The following is a 20,256-nucleotide window of genomic DNA, read 5'->3' on the forward strand; positions in this document are numbered from 1 at the left end:
CCTGCCTCAGTCTCACGAGTAGCTGGGATTACAGGCATGTGCCACCATGCCCAGCTAATTTTTATATTTTTAGTAGAGACAGGGTTTCACCATGTTTGCCATGCTAGTCTTGAACTCCTGACCTCAAGTGATCTACCTGCCTCAGCCTCCCAAAGTGCTGGGATTACAGGCATGAGCCACCCCACCCAGCTGATTCCAAGTCTTTAGATAATAACTTAGCTCTTTCCAGCCAGGTGCAGTGGCTCACACCTGTAATCCCAGCACTTTGGGAGGCCGAGGCAGGCAGATCACAAGGCCAGGAGATCGGGACCATCCTGGCTAACACGGTGGAACCCCGTCTCTACTAAAAATACAAAAATTAGCTGGGTGTGGCGGCGTGTGCCTGTAGTCCCAGCTGCTGGGGAGGTTGAGGCAGGAGAATGGCATGAACCCGGGAGGCGGAGCTTACAGTGAGCTGAGATCACATCACTGCACTCCAGCCTGGGCGACAGAGTGAGACTCCATCTCAAAAAAGATAACTAAATAAAAATAAAATAAAATAACTTAGCTCTTTCCAGCAATTGCCAATCATAAAATTGTTGAATCCATCTGTGAGCTGGAAGCCCCTGCTCTGAGTTTCTCACCTTTCTGGACCAAACCAATATACACCTCACATGTATTGATTGATGTCTGCCTGTAACTTCTGTCCCCCTAAAATATATAAAATCAAGCTGTAACCCAGCCACATTGGGCACATGTTCTCAGGACCTCTTGAGACTGTGTCTCGGGCCTTGGTCACTCATATTTGGCTCAGAATAAACCTCTTTAACTATTTTACAGAGTTTGACTCTTTTCATCAACACCATCATCTTTGGAAAAGTGCCATCTGTCACAGTCCACACTCTGGCAATAGCAGCTCACATCCCTCCCACATACAAAAGATGCAGCCAACGATGTGACTCTAAATACTTTTATAAGACCTCAGAAAGATTTCAGATGGTACCTCATGAACACTTTCAGACAGAAGTCGGCCTTTCAAGGATCTTAAGACACCACTTGTGCCTTTGGCCCACAGGTCTTCCAGGTTTCGAGAAACCATCCTAAAGGGGCTGTACCTGAGAAACCTCATCAGCACTGGCACCTGATTTGATAGCAAAATCTTGAACTTTGAGCTGATGCAGTAATAGGATGAGACTCTGGAGACCTTGAGGAAAGGGAGAGTGCATTTCGTATGTGGGAGGGATGCAAGCTGCTATTGAGACTGAATTTAGTCTTAGACTGTGCCCCTAATTCAGCCATTGCACTGAGGACCTTTCTTTGAGAATGCTTTGCTAACTGGAAAGACTGATTTCAGCCCTCCATACTTCCTCTAAAGTGTGCTGGAAAACTGAACAGTTCCTCTTTCTCCAGCCATATTTCATCATAAGTAGAAACCAACTGACACTTTAAATTGTCTGCCAGGAAATATCCTTGGCCAAACCCACTGGTTCATTAGGTATATTTTCTATTTTCAGTGTTATTGTAGGTGACAATGTTGCTAAACCTTTTGTTACACTTAGCAAGGTCACTTTTCTTCCACCCTCCAGTCATAACTTCCTCCCCATCTTTCCAGCCTTCACTGACAGTCTTCTCAAGGTCAGCCCAGCTTTTAGCAACAAACTTCTCAAGGCCACTTAAGCCAGGAAGACTGAATATACATACAGACAATGACCAGACAATATATAAAAACAGGACTCTGACCCACAATCTGCAGCAACCAACCTAGAAAACCAGCCCATGATTTACAGAAACCAGCCCAAGAAGCAAGCCTACTAGAAATCAGACTGCTATCTCTAGCAACAATCCAGGAAACCAAACAATAGCCTCTGGAACAACTGGTGCCAAATGACCAAGACTTGATTAATAACTGACAGCTTCCCTAATTTTTTTATTTTTGTCTCCACTTCCAAATTAGGGCCAACCAGGGAAAGCCAAATGTGCAGCCTAACCAGTCAAAGAGGATGCTCCACTTCTAGTTAGCCTGCCTAAAGCTTCCCAATGCCAGCAGCCTCCAATAGGGCATACCCAAAGCCTTCCCTTTTTTCTACTAAAAGCTTTTCCACTCCTCTCCCTGCCTTTGAGTGTCTTCCAAAATGCAAGTAATGGCAGCTGGCTCCCTTGCTACAGCAAGCTCTAAATAAATAGCCTTTGGTTGTTCTCATGTGGTTGATCTTCCTTTATTTCCACAAGCTTCTTTCTGCTGCCTAGTCAAAAGCTGATTGCTTTCACTTATGTTTTGGGTTTTTGTTATGGGAGAATCCCACTTTCAGCTACCAAATTCTGTTCTGATTATCTATTACTCCACAACAAACCACCCCTAAAACTTAGTGGCATAGACAATAGTTATCGTATTGTGCTCACAGATTCTGTGGGTCAGGAATTCAGACACAGTAGAACAAGGATGGTCTATTTTTGCTCCACAATATCTAGGTGTCAGTTGGGAAAATTGGAATGACGAGGGGCAGGAATCACCTGGTGGCTGCCCCACTCACATGTCTGTTGCCTGGGCTGGGGTGGCTTGAAGACTGGGTTCAGCTGGGGCTGGCAACCAGAAAACCTGCCATGTGGCTTTTCCATGTGACTTGGCTCTTTACAGCATGGTGGCCGGGCCCTGTGAGGGAGTGTCCTGAGAGGCACAGCCAGGCTGTGAATGTTCTAAGAGAGAAAGGTGGAAGCTGATTGACTTTTCTGATTAGCTTTAGAAGTGACATTTGTTGGTTCAAGTGAGTCACTTAGACTAATATATATTCAAAAAGAGGGAATTAGATTCTGCCTTTTTTTTCTTTTTTAATTAATTTATTTTTGAGACAGAGTCTCACTCCATCACCCAGGCTGGAATGCAGTGGTACAATCTCAGCTCACTGCAATCTCCGCTTCCGGGTTCAAGCGATTCTTGTGCCTCAGCCTCTTGAGTAGCTGGGCTTACAGGCATGTGCCACCACACCCAGCTAATTTTTGCATTTTTGGTAGAGACGGGGTTTCACCCAGGCTGGAGTGCAGTGGTACAATCTCAGCTCACTGCAATCTCCGCTTCCGGGTTCAAGCGATTCTTGTGCCTCAGCCTCTTGAGTAGCTGGGCTTACAGGCATGTGCCACCACACCCAGCTAATTTTTGCATTTTTGGTAGAGACGGGGTTTCTCCATGTTGGCCAGGCTGGTCCCGAACTCCTGACCTCAAGTGATCCGCCTGCTTCAGCCTCCCAAAGTGCTGGAATTACAGGCATGAGCACCATGCGCTGCCAGATTCTGTCTCTTGATGTGGGAGTGACAAAGTCCCTCTGCAGAACATGTGGAATGGAAGAGACTGTTGCAGTCATTTTGGTAACTATGATTTGCCACTCCAGGCCACCCTCTTCTTGAAATCCATCTATTCATTTATTCATACATTACTTATATTTACCCTGCTTTCTTTCAAAAATAATTTGAGAGCTGAGTACAGTGATGCAAATATGTAGTCCCAGCTATGCAGGAGGCTGAGGCAGGAGGATTGCTTGAGCCCAGGAGTTCAAGACCAGCCTGGGCAATATAGTGTAGAGATGGGATCTTGCCATATTGACCAGGCTGGTCTGGGACTCCTGGGCTACAAAAGTTTTTCAAAACATTAGTGGTCCATGGTGATATGTGCCTGTAGTTCTAGCTACTTAGGAGGCTGAGGCGGGAGGATCACTGGAGCCCAGGAATTGGAGGTTACATTGAGTTATGATTGAGCCACTGCACTCCAGCCTGGGTGACAGACTGAAAGACCCTGTCTCCAAAAAAAAGAAGAAGAATTTGGGGAAACTTCATTGTAGTTAGAAGATGGATTGGTGGGCATGCAAGCAAAACAAAGGAAGTTGGTTGCTCTCAGGTGATAATTTCATACAGGTATTCATTTATTCATTCCATAGGTATTTTTTAAGCATTAACAATAAGCTCATGCTGTGGTCAGCACAGATGTGAGGGGAGCAAAATTAATACAGATCCTGTTCTCATGAAACTTAAGTCCAGTTGGCGAGGCAAACACTCTAAAATAATCACACAAATATGTAACTATGAGTGCTGCATAGCTCACAAATGTTATGCAGTCATGGTCTAGGAATGTGCAGCACAGGAGCTTGGTCTAGTCCAAGCAGTTAGAGAAGACTTCCCTAAAACAAAGCAATATTTAAGCTAATAAATAACTCAACAATGAGTAAAAGGTAATTAAACTAGGATGTTGCAAAGTATGTTACAGAAAGTACTAGTGGTACACAGATATATTATTATTGTCATTATTCTGTATTTTATAGTTTTGCGTGATTTGTGACCAGTGAAATTGGCTCTCCATTTACATTGGCATATAAAATTTCCTTGTAAAATAAATGTATTTAAATTTTAAAAGCTGTAAATATAAAGAAAGATCGTAAGAAAAATAATAGAGTAGGCATTACACAGAAAGGGCAAACATGAAGGTGTTAAGTGTAAACCTGAAGCTTAGTAAATACTGGACTAGGTGTGCTGGAGGGTGGGTTGAGGAGGGGAGTCGTGGGCAAAAGCCTGAAGTGGAAGAAAGACTCAGGGGTCCAACAAGCAGAAAGGAACCAATATGGCTGGAGCAGAAAGAAAGAGGAAGTCACTCACTGTGAGCCAGGAGAGGCCAGCAGGACCTCGATATTCAGGGACTTTCTTTCAGAACTGAAACAAAATGAGCAGCTGTACTTTTTTTCCCTTAAATATTGTACTTGTGGAAGTTTACTACAAAATCACTGAACTTCACTGAGTGTTTGAATAGTGATTGATTTATATTTTTGAGACACAGTCTTGCTCTGTTGCCCAGGTTGGAGTGCAATAGTGCAATCACAGCTCACTGCAACCTCAACCTCCTAAGCGCAAGTGATCCTCCCACCTCAGTCTCCCAAGTAGCAGGGACCACAGGCATCTGCCACCACGCCCAGCTAATTAAAAAAAAAAATTTTGTAGAGATGGGTTCTTGCCATGTTGACCAGGCCTATTCTGGAACTCCTGGGCTCAAGTGATCCACCCACCCTGGCCTCCCAAAGTGCTAGGATTACAGGCAAGAGCCACCGCACCCAGCCTGAATAGTAAATTTTTAATAGAACAAACTTAGTCTATATAGATAACAACAATATTAACTTGCAGTGTCTAAGAGCTAGTATTCCCACAGAAAATAGTGTTGTTCAATCTGTTTTAATTATTCTAAAAGCAATGGGACACCATTGAAGAATTTGGGAAAGGGGAGTGATAAAACCTAGTTTGTGAGTTTTTAAAAAGTGATTTCTATCAATGTATCCATGCATTTAAAAAACTGTACAGGAATGCTAATAATAATAAGATGCAACATTCTGCTCTCCAACCTCTTTCCCACCTCCAGAGACAACCACCTTACCTTTTTTCTGTTTGTATTCTCCTGGTGGTTTCCTCCTTCTCTCCAGAAAAAAATATGCTTTCTTGCTTTTTCACATTTAGACACTGCAGTGCATACATCACAGGTGCTTGCTTAGCTATCATAGGCTCAGCAGTCTCCCAGCCACTCAGCCTGCCCTGACCAGGCCATCCCAGTGGTAACTGACCGAGTGTGTGCATGTGGTTCCACTGCAGCAGCCATCAGGCCACGTGCCCAGATCTGGCTTCCCCAGTGGCTACCAAAGGGGCCAGGTGACACAACCTGGATGTGTGTGGGCATTAACTGCTCCAGCCAGCACATTTTGACCAGCAGAAGATAGAAGGCAAAGTGAGCTTGCAGATGCATTTTCTCTCCCTCCTGCCTTTGAGAGACTGTCCCAGGCACAGTATTTCCATAAAGCCTGCCCAAAGAGGTCCTTTGTGACTGAGCAGCCAGCCATCTGCTGAGAAACCAGCTCTGTTTATTCATGGCTCTTCATGAAGCAATGGCCAGTGCAGTCATTCATCACCTTGTACTTGCTGCTATTCCTTCCCTGCCTCTCTTCCTTTTCCCCTGGCTCTCGCAGAGCTGGGTCTGTACCTCCCGAAAAAGTGTAAGCACTTAAGCTTTGCCTCGGGCTCTGTGTTCTAGGGAAATCAGACAAAGACAGACATTGCCAATATTATTGATGAACTCAGTTATGATTTATATCACCCCTTCCATCTCTCTCCCATGTTAACTCATTGTTTCTAGTTCTATCAGTTATGCTTACAAGCATGTTACAACTTTCAATTTTGTGCTTATAACTTTACTTCATTTTCCAATCATCAGAGCCAGTCTCTTGTTTCTGATACTTTGCAAGATGAAGACATTGGTGTCCTTTCCCTTCTTTTCACCTCTCCTTCCCTGATCACTTCCAAACCTCTGTCATCATACTGTCCCATCCTTAAGGTTGAAAGCATTTACATACTGTTCTATAATCCCTCTTCTGCTATTTTCCTAAGTGCTGATTCTAAATTTGAAAATCAATATGCAGTGTCAATCACTATGATGACTATCCATTGAACAGTGAATGTTTATTAAGAGTTTGCTATGTTTTAGGCACAGTTCTCTAGGCTCTAGGGATAGAACAGGGAAGAAAATGGACAGAAATCCTTGCCTTCACAGAGCTTTCATTTCAGTAAGACAAAAAACAAGACAGATACGTAAACTATAGAGCATGCTGGGTAATGGAAAGTACTAAGAGGAGAATCAGGCAAGGAAGAATAAGAGTCGGTCAAAGGAGCTGAAATTTTAGGTAGGCTGGGCAGGGAAGACTGCTCTGAGAAAGTAACTTAAGGAAGTGAGGGATCGAGCCAAGCAGTTATTTGCTGGAACAGCATTCCAAGCAAAGGGAACAGCAAGTACAATGGTCCTAAGACAGGAGTGTGCTTATTGTATTCAAGCAACAGCAAGCAAGCTCATGTGGCTGAAGAAGATTGACCAAGAGGGAGAGTAGAGGGGAATAAAGACAGAGAAGTCATGGGGAGCAGATCACGGAGGGCCTTAGAAGCCAAAGCAAGGACTTTGGCTTTTACTATAGCAGAGGCAGATAGGCTTTGAAAGGGTTTGAGCAGTGGACAGACAGGATCTAACGTACATGCGAACAAGACCACTCTGGATATCATGATAAGAAGAGACTGAAGGGGGTGAGGAGGAAGCAGGAAAAGTAGTTGGGAGACTCGAAACAATCTAAGCAAAGGATGATGGTGGCCTGAAGTAGGGTAACAGTAGTGAAAGAGATGAGAAGAGGTCAGAATCTCGATCTATTTTGAAGGTAGAGCCAATATGATTGGTGAGTGATTGGATGTGGCAGAAAATGCAGTCAAGAATGACTCTAGAGTTTTACCTGAGCACCTGGAAGAACGGAGTTGTCACATAAGGAGATGGGGACGACTGTAGAGAGAACAGAGCTTAAAAGATACAGGCTTTGCTGTAGCCAGTTTGAGTTGCTGTTTTTTGTTTTGTTTTGTTTTGTTTCGAGACAGAGTCTCATTCTGTCGCCCAGGTTGGAGGGCAATGGTGCGATCTCAGCTCACTGCAACCTCCACCTCTCGGGTTCAAGTGATTCTCCTGCCTCAGCCTCCTGAGTAGCTGGGATTAGAGGCACCTGCCACCGTGCCCAGCTAATTTTTGTATTTTTAGTAGACACGGGGTTTCACCATGCTGGCCAGGCTGGTCTTGAACTCCTGACCTCGTGATCTGCCCACGTTGGCCTCCCAAAATGCTGGGATTACAAGCATGAGCCACCGCGCCTGGCCTCGTTGCTGTTTTAATTATCTATATTGCATAACCAATCACCCCAAAAACTCAGCTGCTCAGAACAGCAATTTACTGTCATCACTCATAGTTTCTGTAGGTAAGGAATTTGGATAGGATTCAGCTGAGCAGTTCTTGCTCGAGGTCTCTCACTGAAACTGCCCCAGTTTTAGCTCTGAAAGCCCTGTGTCCTGGCAAATCTCTCCCAAGGATATGAAAAGTTCTGGTTGTCAGTGATGGGGGCAGAAGTTGGAGAGAAAATATAACACTATACAGTGACCCTAAAAACTAGAGACTGAAAGCCGTGCTATTTATAGTGTTAAATGGATACAGCATTGACTCTCTGCCTTTGGGAGTCACTATCACTGATTTTTCCTGACCACTGAGGTTGGCCACAGTGGTTTGTGGTTGACATAATGGATCACCCATTCTGGCATCACTTCAAGTAATATGAATTAAGTATGCAACTTGAGTTGCAATCGTGGGTGTTAACAGTCTGTTTGACTTCACCTATAGATTAACCATTGTGCTTTTTTTTGGAGGCAGGATCTTGCTCTGTCGCTCAGATTGGAGGGCAGTGGCACAATCATGGCTCACTGCAGCCTTAACTTCGCAGGCTCAAGCGATCCTCCCACCTTAGCCTCCTGACTAGCTGGGACCACAGGCACGTGTCACCACACCTAGCTTTTTTTTTTTTTTTTTTTTGTAGAGACAGGGTCTCCCTGTGTTGCCCAGGCTGATCTCAAACTCCTGGGCTCAAGTGATCCTCCCACCTGGGCCTCCCAAAGAGCTGGAATTACAGGTGTGAGCCATTGCACCCCACCAAATGTCTGAGGATTAGTGTGACCACTCTGGAGAACTAGGATAAGCCCCACCCGAAGTTCAGTTCAGATGTTAAGACTCCTAATGCCAAGTACACCTCAAGAGATAATGGAAAGGTTGATTACTTACATAATTGAGGTCTCTGGAGAAAGCAGAGCGGACCTTTCTGTAAGTCCAGAATGGCTTGAGAGAGCAGGGAACAGAGACTGGTTGAGTTTTATTGTGGTTGGGGTGGGGGCGGGGTGAGGGCTGCCCCCTGTTGGGAGGAGCTTATGTAGTTTGAGTTTCTCCACAGCACAGAGAGAACACCCAGCCTTTCTTATCAGCTTGCCCAGATGTGGGGCAGACGGAGAGACAGAGAGGTGGGGCTCAATGCTGTTGCTAGCCAAACGCCAAAGAGTGGAGCCAGACTCCTTATTCCAGAGAGTGCTAGTTTAATTTTTAACATGGTAAATATTGTGGCAATATTTTCTAAAAGTTCAGATTGTGAAAAAGAGAACAACTACAATACCACCAGCACGACCCAGATCTCGCTGAAAAGGAAGGCTAAATGACTGTGTTCTCTTAAGGACAGAAGGAAGGACACATACAACTGGATTAGGGAGGTAAGTCACCAAAATGGCACACACTGCACAATATGCAGAAAGCAGCTTTGGCCTGGGCATTGCAGAAAAGGTGATTGCGAAAACACACGTGGACGCTGGATTTCACAATTCTGGGATTAGACAAGGAAGAATTTCTAAATCAGAAGAGTTTTTTTGTTTTTGTTTTTGTTTTTGTCTCCCAAAGACACCTATGCTCAGTTAAAAACAGTGACCACTGAATTGGTATGGGCATACCACATGAACAAACACACAGTATTTTATCATTCTCTTGATGGCACTATGGAAATGAGTGAAGTTACATTTCCTGATTCACAAGCTGAAGCTATAATGTCCTGTGGGCAAACAAAAGGGGGAAATTTGAGAACTGACATGTTGGGCCCTGTAATAGGTTGCTAGGGCTGCCAAAACCAAGTACCACAAAACAGGTGGCTTGACACAACAAATTTACCCTCTCGTAGTTCTGGAGGCGGAAAGTCTGCAATCAAGGTGTCAGCAGGACTGTGCTCCCTCCGAGGTTCTAGGGAGGAACCTGTTGCACGCCTCCATCCTAGCTTCGGGTGATCCTGGCAGTCCTTGGCATGCCTTCGCCTGAAGCTACAGCACTCCAATTTCTCCTTCCAGCCTCACTTGGAATCACACATCTTCCGTGTGTGTGTGTGTGTGTGTATGTGTGTGTGTCTGTCTGTCTGAATTTCCCTCTTCTTTAAGGACAGCAGTTATATTGGATTTATGGCCCACCCTAATCTAGTATGACTTCATCTTAACTTGATTACTTCTACAAAGACCCTTATTTCCAAATAAGGTCACATTCACAGGTTGCAGGTGGACATGAATTTTAATGTTGGGGGTGATACTGTTCAACACAGTACCGCCCTTTGGAACTCTTCTCATCAGATTGTACCTATGATCATGCCTCCTATAATATATCAAGAAATGAATCGAATTATAGCAACAACAAAATGTTCTCCTGCTCTTACTTTAATTTGAAAAATGGAGTTTCAAACAATTGTCTTATTTCTATGAAGATTTTAGTGAAACTACAGAAAGCACAAAACAAAAAATTGTTGATATTTTGTTTAAAAAAAACCTAGACTTTCCTCATCTATCTGCATATTCAGCAGAAAGTGCTGCTAGGAAAATCCTGGGAAATTTTATTGTTTATAAACTTCTATAATATGGACTTGATTATGGCAGAGCTGCAAGTCAAAATGAATTTACATTTGACTGTATTCACTTTTACCACTGCATAAAAGGAAGGAAGGATGTCCTAAAAGCTGCAGGCAGTTCAGAGAAATATTATTGGAAAAGGCGGCTGGGCATGGTGTCTCACGCCTGTAATCCCAGCACTTTGGAAGGCCAAGGCGGGTGGATCACCTGAGGTCAGGAGTTCGAGACCAGCCTGACTAACATGGTGAAATCCCGTCTCTACTAAAAATACAAAATTGGCCAGGCGTGGTGGTGCGTGCCTGTAATCCCAGCTACTCAGGAGGCTGAAGCAGGAGAATTGCTTGAACGATCATGCCATTGCACTCCAGCCTGGGCAACAAGAGAGAAACTCCATCTCAAAAACTAAATAAATAAAATAAACAAGAAAAAGGCAACCGAAGGTTTAAAAAAACCTACCACATCACAGGGCAGAAGGAAACATGTCATTGCAATTTTTTATTAAATATAGGTAATATTTGGTTAATAATACTATTTATGTTCTTCTTTTAAAATATCTTATGTATATTTTCTTAAGAATATATAATAATAGAACCTGCAAAATTTAAATACCTAATATAGAGTTAAAAAAAGATAAAACAAATTGCTATATCAAAGGACAAGAAGAAAGTTATTAAAATATTGTCATATTTCACTCACACATATTATGTGTTTAGTTAGTCCTATTGTTAATTACTTCTAATTGCATTATTTATTAGTCCCATTGTTTATTTACAAATTTTTAAGTAATTTAAATAGTTAATTTAAATTTATGTTTATGTGCATATGAGATCTCTGATAGTCTACTTTTGAGAATAATTCAGTAAAGCTTTTAAATAAAAATCAGAAGTAACTCCATTAATTGCATCATATGTCATAATTACATTTTTCTGTTTATTTAATGAAATAAAACTTTATAGCTGACTAAAAAAAAATTCTTTTTTTTTAGACAGAATCTTGCTCTGTCACCCAGGCTGGAGTGCAGTGGCATGATCTCATCTCACTGCAACCTCTGCCTCCCAGGTTCAAGCTACTCTCATGCCTCAGACTCCTGAGTATCTGGGACTACAGGCATGCGCCACCACATCCAGCTAATTTTTTGTATGTTTAGTAGAGATGGGGTTTCATCATGTTGGCCAGGCTGGTCTTGAATTCCTGAGCTCAAGTGATCCACCTGCCTCGGCCTCCCAAAATTCTAGGATTACAGGCGTGAGCCACTGCACCCGGCCACTAGCAACCTTTTTTGAATAGGAAGTAGATAATATTTAACACTTTATGAGAGTTGATTGTCAGTGAAATATTTCATGATATAATTTAATAAAATAGGTACTAACTATATTATTTAATATGGTACACCCAATCTGAAAGAAATCACATAAAAGTTTTATCTATAGCTTTTATTTAATATATCGTTTTAAAACTAGTAGTCTCAGAAATCATTCCAGTTACAGTGGAAGAATTGTTGTTATTAACTTACACTGATTTGATATTCAAAAAGTTTTTTCTTCCTAGCTAATAACATAGACCTAAGGATGAGAATAGTGAAAAAGGTTTTCTAATGGTTAAATACATTTAAAAAGTCTTTTTTTTTTTTTTTTTTTTTTTTTGGCCAGGTGTAGTGGCTCATGCCTGTAATCCTAGCACTTTGGGAGACCAACGAGGGAGGATCTCTTGAGCCTAAGAGTTCGAGACCAGACTGGGCAAAATAGTAAGACCCGGTCTCAACTTTTTTTAATTGACTCTAAAAAAATAATTTTTTTCTCATTAATAGTCAATAATTTACCAATCAATATCCTTACCAATATTTCTCACTAATCATCTCTTTGTTCTCCTGGACTCTCACCTAAGAATGATGTACTCTTGATAAAAAAAAAGTCTGGGTCTTTCAGTGAAAATTGTCAATGATCTACCACCCTACTCTACAATGTATAGGAACTGAAAACGCTTCAATGTAGGTCAAATGCTGACTTTCCTTGAATGGAAATATACACAGAGAAATGTTAAATGTTTCTGTGTCTTGATCAGAGGTGATGGAACTGCCCTGTGGCTTATCCCCGGAGGTATTGACCCCTGAGATTGGAGGAGGTGAGAGATTGCCTGTGTTTTGTACAGTGAGAGAAGAAATTTTGTGATGTGAATTTTAGGAAACTCCATGTAGATGTTGAGGATCTGGTAGCTAATTCCCTTCAACTCTTTTCTCCTTGGAAAGCCATCACAGTTTGAAAACCACTGGTACAGGGGAGAGGGAGAGCAGACAGACTGAGCACATGTGGTATGAGGGAGGGCTGCACTGAGGGCCTCCTGAGATTAACCAGGAAGAATCTGAAGTGAAACTGGTCATGTGTTTCCATCAGCCGCAGTCTGCTGCGCTGATACAGGCATGAAGGAGTTAGAGATCTGGATTTAACCAGGGTTGTAGATTTAACCAAGCAAGTAGTTTTGAGAATTTAAAGATGTGATACAGGCCAACAATGAACAATAGGGAAGGAAAAAAAAAAAAAAAGACCATACAAGAAAGGAAACATAATCACAGTACACAACTAGATTGTGCAGCAACACGTTTGTATAGACTTTAGCTCCTGACTCATCATACTCTCTCAGATCAGCCTGTCGTGTTCCTGATAAGTCCATTACCCATGCAGAAGCATAAAGGATTTACAGATATATGCCAGGGAGTGATTAAAATGATTGTGTCCAGATGTGGTGGCTCACACCTGTAATCCCAGTACTTTGGGAGGCCAAAGCAGGCAGATTGCTTGAGCCTAAGCATTTCAGTCCAGCCAGGGCAACATAATAAGACCCCATCTCAAAAAAAAAAAGAAAAGAAAAAAGAAAAAAAATCCAGATGTGGTGGCATGCATCTGTAGTCCCCGCTACTTAGGTGGCTGAGGTGGGAGAATCACCTGAGCCCTGGAGTTTAAGGCTGCATGAGCTGTGATGGCAGCACTGCACTTGAGCGTGGGTGACAGAGTGAGACCTTGTCTCAAAAAAAAATGTTTTTTAAATGATTGAACATGGTACTTTAGCTAGGTAGGAAAGACTGTGAGGACCCTAGGGAAGGGAAGAAGGTTCAGTGAAAAGGTGATAGCATCAGTGAATTAAAAGTTTAGTGGGAAGGAAACGTTATTAGAGGTGGAGTCCCATAGGAAGTAAGCCGAGAAAGTAGTGTTCAGTAACAGGGCGATTAAAACGGAGATTCAGGAGGATTTTCTGTGTTGATAATAAAATCTAGGGCACTGCTAATAGAAGTATAAAGTGAGTAACATATGTAATTTAAAATATTCTACCAGCCACATGTAAAAAGTAAAATGAAACAAGTGAATTTCTTTTGATAACATTTCACTTAACAAATACATGTGAAGTATTATCATAATATGTAATCAATATAAAAAATATTCATTCGATATTTCATATTCTTTACTTTATGAAACTACATCTTCAAAATTCAGTGTATATTTTACACTTGGGTACATCTCATTTTGACCTAGCCACATTTCAGGTGCTTAAAGCTAAAAGTGGCTAGTGGCTACAGTAATTGGAAAACTCAGATCCAGGGGCTGACCAAGGTCATGGATGGTAGAAGTAGGCAGAGGACACATTCATTGTAAAAGAGATCAAGGGGGCCGGGCGCAGTGGCTCACGCCTGTAATCGCAGCACTTTGGGAGGCTAAGGCAGGAGAATCACTTGAACCTGGGAGGCAGAAGTTGCAGTGAGCTGAGATCGTGCCATTGCACTCCAGCCAGGGCAACATGAGCAAAACTCCATCTCAAAAAAAAAAAAAAAAATCAAGGAGTCGGAAATATTATCTCCCTGGATATTGAAATCACCAAGAATAATGACGAGATGGTGTCAGAAACCATGGTAAGCCACAAGCTAAAATCTTTGTAAATATTTTTGTGCTGTGGTGGTTATATTTCCTTTCTTGTCCCTTTTTTTTTTTTTTCATTGTCTGCCAGGTTGGAGTGTAGTGGTGCTGTCTCGGCTCACTGCAACCTCCACCTCCCGTGTTCAAGTGATTCTCCTGCCTCAGCTTCCCGAGTAGCTGGGATTACAGGCACATGCCACTACGCCCAGCTAATTTTTTGTATTTTTAGTACAGATGGCGTTTCTCCATGTTGGTCAGGCTGGTCTCAAACTCCCGACCTCAGGTGGTCCGCCCACCTTGGCCTTCCAAAGTGCTGGGATTACAGGCGCGAGCCACTGTGCCCAGCCCGTTTCCTTAAGTTCTAAGGGTCCTCTCAGAACTCTTTTCTCAAGTATTCTCAGGAGCCCTCTCTAGGCTTGCTGCAAAGCTGTCATCTTTAGACTTCGTGTATAGTCATATATCCTGCATATCTGAAAAATGTCTTTATCCTATTGTCACACTTAATAATTTGACTTGGTATAGAATTCTCAGGACCTTGAAAGAATTATTGACTACTTTCTAGAATTAAACACTGCTGATGAGAAGTCTGATATCAGTCTGAGTCTAACTCTTTTGTAGGTGACTTTTTAAAAAAAAACTAAAGATGCTTCTTGTTGCTTTAACTTCTTGCCACTCTGAAATTTCACAATAATGTGGCATTAGGATTATCAGGAGACAGAAACCATAATAGTAACATAATCAGAGAAAATGTAATATGAAGAATTATTAGTTAGTAAAAGGGGATTGTCTAGTAAAAAGGATAAAGAATGCAGAAATATCAGATGTAAAGAGCAGCCACCACCTCTAGGACTGAAAAGAATACCCAGGAAGGAATGAACACGGAAGAGGACCTTCAATCAAGGCTGACATTCGAAGTCATTGGAAAAGATACATCATTGAAAGGGTATACTGGAAATTTGCTAAAACGCCATGGGCTCAAGCTGCAGGAAGTTACCCACTGGGATACTAGCAAAATTCCTGGGAAGCTACCCTCCAGGGTGTTGTTCAAATTTGCTGGCAGTTATGCACCATTAGCTACCTTGACAGCACTCTGAAAGAAGCTGCCTGCTGGCACCACAGAAGCAAGAAAAATGATCACTGGAACCAGGAAGGGGAGCCGCTTTCCCTTGCAGTGTCCTTCCAGTATCCTCTACTGACAAGGCCTAATCTTACATCACCTGGGAAAGGAGAAATATTTACAGGACCCACCTCCAGTAATCCAAAGTAGGGAAAGAAGGGTGGATATGGGGCACAGAGGAGATATATTGATGACTGGGACACATGTGCTTAGTGTAGTATTTTGTATTTTACCTTTTTTCTTTAGGTGCATATCTTGGTATGTTTTGTATTTTATTGACATTTATGGGCTAGGCACTTCTTGGGCCTTTTAAATCTGAAGATTTCTGATTTAGTTCAGCTCTTGGAAGTTAGCTTTTATGATTTTCTTTATAATACTCCTCCCTCCATTTTCTCTGTTCTCCTTTTCTAGGTTACACCATTTGTAGGTTACACCTTCTGGATTGATCTTGTAAATCTCTCCTCTTTTCTCCCAATTTTCTTTTCTTCTCCAATCCAGGAGATGTCCTAAATTCTATTATCCAATCTTTTTAAAAAAATAGCTTCCCAGCCAGGTGCAGATGGCTCATGCCTATAATCCCAGCACTTCTGGAGGCCAAAGGGGGCAGATCACGAGGTCCAGAGATCGCGACCATCCTGGCTAACACGGTGAAACCCCATCTCTGCTAAAAACACAAAAAATTAGCTGGGCTTGGTGGCGTGTGCCTGTAGTCCCAGCTACTCAGGAGGCTGAGGCAGGGGAATCGGTTGAACCTGGGAGGTGAAGGTTGCAGTGAGCTGAGATGGTGCCACTGCACTCTAGCCTGGCAACACAGCAAGACTCAGTCTCAAAAAAAAAAAGAAAAGAAAAACAACTTTCCGTTTCCCCTCTCCCCAGCCCCTGGTAATCACCATTCCAGTCTTTGATTTTATGAACTTGACTCCTTTAGATACCTCAAATGAGTGAAATCATGCAGTATTTGTCTTTCTATGTCTGAGTTATTTCACTTAGCACAATGTTCTGAAGATCCATTTATGTTGTTGAAAATTGCAGATTTCCTTCTTTTTAAGGCAGAATAGTATTCCATAATATGTATATGCCACATTTTCTTTATCCATTCATCTGTCAATGGATGATTAGGTTGTTTCCATATCTTGGTGATTGTTTGTGAACGATGTTGCAGTAAACATGGGAGTGCTTATATCCCTTCAAGATCCTGATTTTCAATTTTTTTGGGTACATACCCAGAAGTGGGATTGCTGGATCATATGGTAATTCTATCTTTATTGATTATATATACATGTATACATTTATTTATTATACATATATAATACATGTGTAAATATATAAATATATGCATTTAAATACATTATATATTTAATATTTACATATGCATTTATATATTAATATATAATTAATATATGCATATGTATATATTACTGTATATATATAATATATACATATAATAAAGATAGAATTATTTTATATATTTATCATTATGTATAATAAATCTATACATATAGCATCTACATTTTTTTCTTTCTCTCTTTCTTTTGAGACAGAGTCTCACTCTATGGCCTGAGCTGGAGTGCAGTGGCATGATCACGGTTCACTGCAGCCTGGATCTTCTGGGCTCAGGTGATCCTCGCACCTCAGCCTCCCAAGTAGCTGGGACTACAGACACACACCATCATAGCCAACTAATGTATTTTTTGTAGAGATGAGGGTTTGCCATGTTGCCCAGCCTGGTCTTGAACTCCTGGGCTCAAGCAATCCATCAGCATCAGCCTCCCAAAGTGCTGGACTTACAGGCATGAGCCACTGTGCCCAGTCAATTCTATCTTTAACTCTTTGGGAATCTCCATACTGTTTTTCACAGCAACTGCATCATTTTGCAGTCCCACCAATACTGTGAAAGAGTTCCAGTTTCTCCACGTTCTTACCAACATTTGTTATCTTTTTTTTTCATAGCCATCCTGACTGTGAAGTATAAAGTGTTATCTCATTGTGGTTTTGATTTGCATTTCCCTAATAATTAGTAATGATAAGCATTTTTTCATACATCTGTTGGCCATTTGTATGTGTCCAACCTTTTTAATTAAAAATGTTTAATAAATAACCATTTGCAATTTTTAAAGAGCTATTTCTTCTTCTTAGATTGATTTTGTTATGGCATCCTATTTGTCTTTTATGGATGCAATATAGTATTTTCCCAAATTTCTCTGAGGATGGTTTCTAGTATAGTATTTTATGTGTTCTTCTGTTCCCTTAATTACTGATGTCCTCTGGCATCATTTATTTTCTGATAGTTTATCAAGCTGTTTTTATTGCATGTTTTTGGCTTTTCTCTAATGTCTGGTAATCCTTGGTTGCGTGATTATATTTAAGAGGAAGGCAATAGGAATTCTGCTTCTGGCCAAGATGGAGTAATGGGAAGGGCTTTACCCTCTAACTTGAAAAAACTCCAAAAAAATATTTTTTTAGTTAATCAACAGGTTTCAAGACATTAGACATCTGGCAACAAAAGAAGTGATCCCTAAAACCACAAACAGAAAAGGTAAGCCCTATGGTTATATTGGCTTCTGCCTGGAGAGATTTTTCAGGCTATAGCACAGCAAGGGAAACCTAGGCAGACCTGAGCAGTCCACCTACATCAAACAGACACTATAGTTCACAGGAAAAAGTATCAGAGAGGAGAAAGCTGTACAGAGAAAAGACTCCAGAGATCTGCAAGGATCATCTTGAATATTCATCTGAGTAATGAGTAGTGCACACATTTGAGAAAAGTTACCAGAGGCCAAGGAAAGGATCCCATGCCAGGATTACAGCTAACAGTATACAGGACTCCACAAGGCTGTGAAGAGTGCCTATTCCCACCAGCCAAGGTGGAAAACCTTAGAACTTACAGGGCACAGAGTAGAGTGAGCACTCAGACGGGTTTTGCCTCTGTAGTGGGGAAAAGAAAAATAGCTTCAGGCTTAATGCTGTTCTGGCCTTCCCTATCAAAGCTTAAAAGCAAGACCTAAAAGTATCAAACTGCACCAGAAAACAAAGCTCAAGTATATTTATAGGAAGACAAAAATACCCAGTACCCAAAAAGTAAAATTCGTAATGTTTGACATCTATCCAAAAATTTCCAGAAGAAACAAAAAATTACTATCCACAATAAAAGGTACAATAGGCTGGGCAAGGTGGCTCATGCCCATAGTGCTAGCTACTGGGGAGGCTGAGTGGGGAGGACCACTTCAGCCCAGGAGTTCAAGGCCGCAGTGAGCTATGATCACATTGCTGCACTGAAGCGTGGGCAACAGAGCAAGACCCTGTCTCTAAAAAAGAAGCAAAAAACAGGGGGAGGGGTGTATGTATGATTAGTCACTTGAAACTAACCTAGATTTGATACAAATGATAGACTTCGTGGACAAGGATATTAATGCAGCCATTATTATAATTATCGTCAAGAAGCTAGAGAAAAGGTTGAGTATGTAATTGAAGACATGGAAGTTATAAAAAAGATCCATATCAAACTTTTAGAGATGAAAACTAAAATGTCTAATATAAAAAACACACAGGATGGGATTAACGTCAGATTGGACATTGCAGAAGAAATGATTAGTGAATTTAAAACATTTTCATAGAAACTATCCAAAATGAAACACACAGAGAAAAAAATATTAAAAAAAGAAATGAACAGAATATCAGCAAGCTGTGGGACAAGGGGCCTAATGCATGTGTAACTAAAGTTCCCACAGAAAAAAAACGAGGTGAGAGAGAATAATATGTCAAGTAGTAATGGATGAAATTTTCCAAATTTGATAAAATTATAAACCAAAAAATTCACAATGCTCACTGTATTAGTCCATTCTCAAGCTGCTATAAACTGCCCCAGACTGGGCAATTTAGAAGGAAAGAAGTTTAATTGACTCACAGTTCGACACTGCTGAGGAGGCCTCAGGAAACTTACAATCATGGGGGAAGGCAAAGGCGAAGCAGGTACTTTCTTTACGGGGCAGCAGGACGGAGTGAATACAAGCAGGGGAAATGCTGGATATTTATAAAACCATCAGATCTCGTGAGACTCACTCACTATCATGAGAACATGATGGGGGAAACCACCTCATGATCCGATGACTCCACCTGGTCCCACCCTTGACACGTGGGGATTATGGGGATTACAATTCAAGATGAAATTTTGGGTGGGGACACAGAAACCATATCACTCACCAAACCTCAAGCATAAGAAACTTGGAAGAAACTACATCAAGGCTCATAGTAATAAAATTGCTTAAAAACAGTAATAAAGAGAGAATCATAAAAGCAGACAGAGGCAAAACGATATCACATGCCAAAGAACAAAGAACAGTATGACAGATTTCTTTTTAGAAACAATGCAAGTGTAGCATGGCAAGATAAAGGTGCAAGACAATGGAGCAACATTTTTTAATGTCCTGAAGGGAGGGAAGGAGAGGGAATCACTGGCAACACAAAATCCTTTACCCAGCCAAAATCTGTGTCAAAAAATGGAAGGCAAAACAAGGACCCTTTTTAGACGTACAAAAGCCAAAATAATTTATCATCACCAGACCAGCACTACAAGAAATGTTAACAGTAATCCTCCAAGCAGAAGGAAATGGTACCAGATATAAATCTGCATCTACATAAAGGAGTGAAGTATACTGGAGATGGTAACTATGTGGGTAAATATAAAGTTTTTTCTTATTATTTAAATCTCTTTAAAAGATAACCAATTCTTTAAAGCAAAAAATAAGAAAATGTATTATCTATTTGGAAACTAAATGTAAATATAACACATATAGAAATGTAATATATGACAACAAAAGCACAAAGGACAAGAGGGGAGAAAAGGAAGCATGTTTTACATTTCTTATATTCTATGTGCAGTGGTATAATATTACTCAAAGATAGATTGTGATAAGTTAAAGATGTATACTCTATGCCTTAGCGATCACTGAAATAATACAGCAAAGA

The 20,256-nt window shown here is 41.3% G+C and overlaps 1 protein-coding gene and 1 long non-coding RNA gene across 4 annotated transcripts in view; one reads left to right on the top strand and one right to left on the bottom strand.

The window, feature by feature from the left end:
- LOC102116247 (uncharacterized) overlaps positions 1 to 8,694 on the bottom strand; it is a 30,085-nt gene extending 21,391 nt beyond the window's left edge. For all 3 annotated transcript variants that reach the window (XR_012421209.1, XR_006691057.2, XR_282634.4), the window contains exon 1: positions 8,630 to 8,694. This is a non-coding gene — a long non-coding RNA (uncharacterized lncRNA). The remainder of the gene's footprint in view (positions 1 to 8,629) is intronic.
- Positions 8,695 to 8,833: 139 nt separating this feature from the next.
- The window catches only part of ERICH2 (glutamate rich 2), a 56,696-nt gene continuing 45,273 nt past the window's right edge, over positions 8,834 to 20,256 (top strand). The window contains exon 1 of the mRNA XM_045367245.2: positions 8,834 to 9,105. The gene's annotated coding sequence lies outside the window, so the exon portion shown is untranslated. The remainder of the gene's footprint in view (positions 9,106 to 20,256) is intronic.

The sequence above is a fragment of the Macaca fascicularis genome, chromosome 12 (genome assembly GCF_037993035.2).
Source record: "Macaca fascicularis isolate 582-1 chromosome 12, T2T-MFA8v1.1".
Lineage (NCBI taxonomy): Eukaryota > Metazoa > Chordata > Mammalia > Primates > Cercopithecidae > Macaca > Macaca fascicularis.